Source organism: Mastomys coucha, unplaced genomic scaffold (genome assembly GCF_008632895.1).
Source record: "Mastomys coucha isolate ucsf_1 unplaced genomic scaffold, UCSF_Mcou_1 pScaffold9, whole genome shotgun sequence".
NCBI classification, from domain to species: domain Eukaryota; kingdom Metazoa; phylum Chordata; class Mammalia; order Rodentia; family Muridae; genus Mastomys; species Mastomys coucha.
In genome coordinates, this window is record NW_022196915.1 from 12,889,153 (window position 1) to 12,892,596 (window position 3,444).

Here is a 3,444-nt window from a genome sequence, read left to right on the forward strand (position 1 = left end):
CTCAAACTTGTGTTCAGGAATGGGCCATGACTCCTCCTGTGAGTGTTTGCTCTTACTGTCTGAGGGCTAACCTGGGGAGTCCCAGTCCCTACTATCTCTAGGCTGTCCTGTCAATTGTTGGTCACACCTTTGCTAACATCATGATGGCTGGAATGCATTCTGCTGGAGCAGTTTGGGAAATTTTGCTCATTGCCTATGGAACTCATCTTTGTTGTGACAGTACACCCACAGCCACCCACCACCTCCACACAGACCTGTGGATCTACCCAAGGTGCTTGTTCACTTCAGGGGACCATATTTCCTCCCTGTCATCCCGACTTAATCTCCTAGAAGTTTGTATTTCTCATATTATTGAATAAAGGACACGAAGAGAAGAGTCATTCCTGGACAATGCTTGGCAAGTGAGCCTTCTATGAAGTAGTGAACACATTGTAATGAAGCAGAGGAGTTTCTGGCTTTGGAATGGGGTAGAGGAATGGGTCTCAGTGAAGTCTCCTGGAAAGGGCATCTTGGCTTCTGAGGTAGGTGTGGTCTGGTGGAGGAGACCCTAACACTCTGTCCTTTGGATTCTGATGTATCCTGGAGACTCCTTGGAATTCTCTGTGATGTCATCTGTGTTGTGGCAACACAAACTGCCTTAAGCCTTCCGTCAGTGCCTACAGGTTTTACCCATAAACATGTTGGCAAGCCTGAGGAGTCTAAATGGGAGAGAGACTGGAGAGCTTAGAGAGACCAGAGAGAAGCAAGCTGTCCTTCAATCTCAATGGACATGAAGAAGAAACCAATGGTTCTGGAAAAGGCACAGTGAGTCCCGGCAGGGTGGGAAGAAGGGAGCTAGAAAGAGAGAAGAGAGGGGAACTTGCTGAAGGAGGTGGGGCTTGAGCTGGACTTCTTGTGGTAGGGCTCAGCAGCTGAGAGACTCTGGGAAGGGAAAGGCGTATTTTGGAAAGGCCTGGCTTCCTAGAGAGCAGATCCATGTCAAAGATTCCTGATGATTCTTTTGGCAGAATCAGGAATCTGTTGCTGCTGTTCTGAGAATCCCTTAATTTCATTCTTGGTGGCAAAGAAGGCCTGGAGAAGGCACGGAGAAAGTAAAGGATGTATCTCTCTAAGGTTAGGGTTTGGATATACAAAGGTCTCAGATATTCAGATACACGTCAGGGCTTGGTGTTGGTAAGAAACAGGGACTTCAGGACTTTACCGCTTCACATCAGATGACCTGACATTGTCAACTAAATCTTCCTGACTGGGCCAGCTTTTGCTCTCCGTGGCTAAGAGACTACAGTAGGTAATGAGGCACATGAATCCCCATGGTGACTGGGGACAGGGACATGGCTTAGGGGCCCCAGTTCTAGTTTCCCTCTCTGCTCTTTGCATCACTGGCTCCCAGCATTCCCTCTCCCTCAGGCTTCTTCTTGGGACTCGCCATGGTTTCTTCTGGCCCTGTGCCATTCAACTTTGTGAATTCTCTTGTGTTTACCTATCTACAGGGCTCCTCAGGAGGCATCATCCGCACCCTCCCTCCCTCACTGAGCAGGAGCAGCACAGGAAGAAGCTGGAGAAACTGATCCCTCAGCTACAGAAGATGACCTGTGAGAGGGATGAGCTGCATAGTGCCCTGGCCCATTGTACAAACAAGGATTTGAACAACAGATGGTCAGCATGCCCAGCTCAGTCTTGGCTATGTTGTCTCCACTGTGTCAAGCCCAGCCTTCCTCAGGGACAGGAGGTTGAACTTCCAGGGTATCCTCATACCCAAGCTACTTTTCCTGTGTGTATGTGAGAGGCAGATCTTGAAGCATGGGTAGGAGTGATCTGTGAACACAGGCTGTTTTGGATCCTCAAAATGAGAGACATAGCCTGTATCCTGACTCACAGTCTGGGGACAGGGACTGAAGTTGTTTGCGCTCTCAACATGCACTTTAAGATACCTTCACTGGCATTGGTTGTGGGAGATGCTAGGTCCTGTGAGTTTATGATGACTCTTTGTATTTAACCAGCAGGTGCTTGGGTCCTGGTGGTTTTGGCAACAGCAGGAGATGAGAGACCCCTGGGGGAGACCCCCACTCAAATCTCGGGAGGACGTACACCCAAAGAATCACGAGAGACCATCTTGATGTAATTACAAGAGGTATTTTTAATTTCAGGGCGCTCTGGTTCGGCACCACACCTATCTCACGCAGGAGATAGTGGAGCCGACCACGAGGCTTGAAAGTTAGGGTTTATATAGGGAAAAGGTCTGAGGGAACAAAGGGATCAGTATGGTCACACATGATTGGCTAGTTCAAATATTAACTATTACGTGCAGAACAGAGTGGAAAATTCCTAAAGTTGGTGTTAATCTGAGTCAACAAAGCATCTGACCTTAAACCATATCTGAGAGGACCAGATGGTCCATTACTTAGTGTCTGCCAGGCACGTCTTTGCAGGCCTGGGCCTTGGACATGTCCTCGTTTGCCTAGACATGTTTTCCTCTATGTTTATAGTTTTATGTCTTCTTGACCTGCCAGCTCTTATGATATCTAACAACTTGCTTGCTCCTTCCCAGGCCTATGTGGGCCAGCTTGTGATGGATTCTTAGGCCCGTAATTTTTCTTCCTAGTCAGCACAGGTGTAAAGCTTTAATTTTTCCTCCCTTTTTTTCTTTTGCCTAGTTCTAATCATAGAACTATCTAGCTCAGGTTCTTCTTCTTGAGGCAAGGTATTATATTGATGATGTAATACCATGAGTTGTACAGTCCCAATTCTTTCTCTGATGAAAGCTATAAGTCTGTTAAAAATACAAGGACCAATGGTATTTAGTGGTCCTATAAGTGCAGAGATTAAAGATGTTAGCTAGGGAGAGGAGTTAAACCAAGTTTCAAACCAATTCTTGCCTTGAGCTCTTTCTCATTTCTTTTGTTCTAAACCTTCTCTTATTTTGGCTAACTTATCTTTGACTCTTCCTGAATGATCTATGTAAAAACAATACTCTTCTTTCAATGTAGCACATAGGCCCCCTTCCTTTAGGAATAACAGATTTTATCTTCTTCTATTTTGGAGGACCATTTCTGAGAGGGAGGTGAGTGATTCTTATAGGTCAGCCAAAGTCTTTTCTATTCTTTCTGTATCTGAGTCAATGGCCTCTCTTAGTTCTCTATACACCTTATGTTGTAAAACCACAACAGATGTTCTTGTAGCTGTCCCTGCAGTCTCTAAGCAGTTTTAACTGTCTGGGGGAACTCTTAACTCTCTTTTTTATTGTCAGGCACTACCTTACTGGCTCACAAGCTTTTTAGCTTCTTCTTATTATTCTTGTCTTTATCTCTAGCTCTCTAGCCTCTTTTTTTTTTTCTGACTTTTATACTAGACTTAAAAACTTTTTAAAAATATTTTTTCTCTTTTAACTTTTGTAGTCTTTCAACTCCACCAGAAATCCAGGAATGACTGAATAATAGAGAACAT

General features: G+C 45.1%; 1 protein-coding gene and 1 long non-coding RNA gene across 2 annotated transcripts in view; both read left to right on the top strand.

Moving 5' to 3' along the window:
* LOC116085163 (GATA zinc finger domain-containing protein 13-like) overlaps positions 1 to 3,444 on the top strand; it is a 28,232-nt gene that overhangs the window by 17,234 nt on the left and 7,554 nt on the right. The window lies entirely within an intron of this gene.
* Positions 525 to 2,102, top strand: LOC116085013. Its single transcript, XR_004116353.1, has 3 exons — positions 525 to 804; positions 1,491 to 1,656; positions 2,001 to 2,102. It is a non-coding gene; the product is annotated as an uncharacterized LOC116085013 (long non-coding RNA).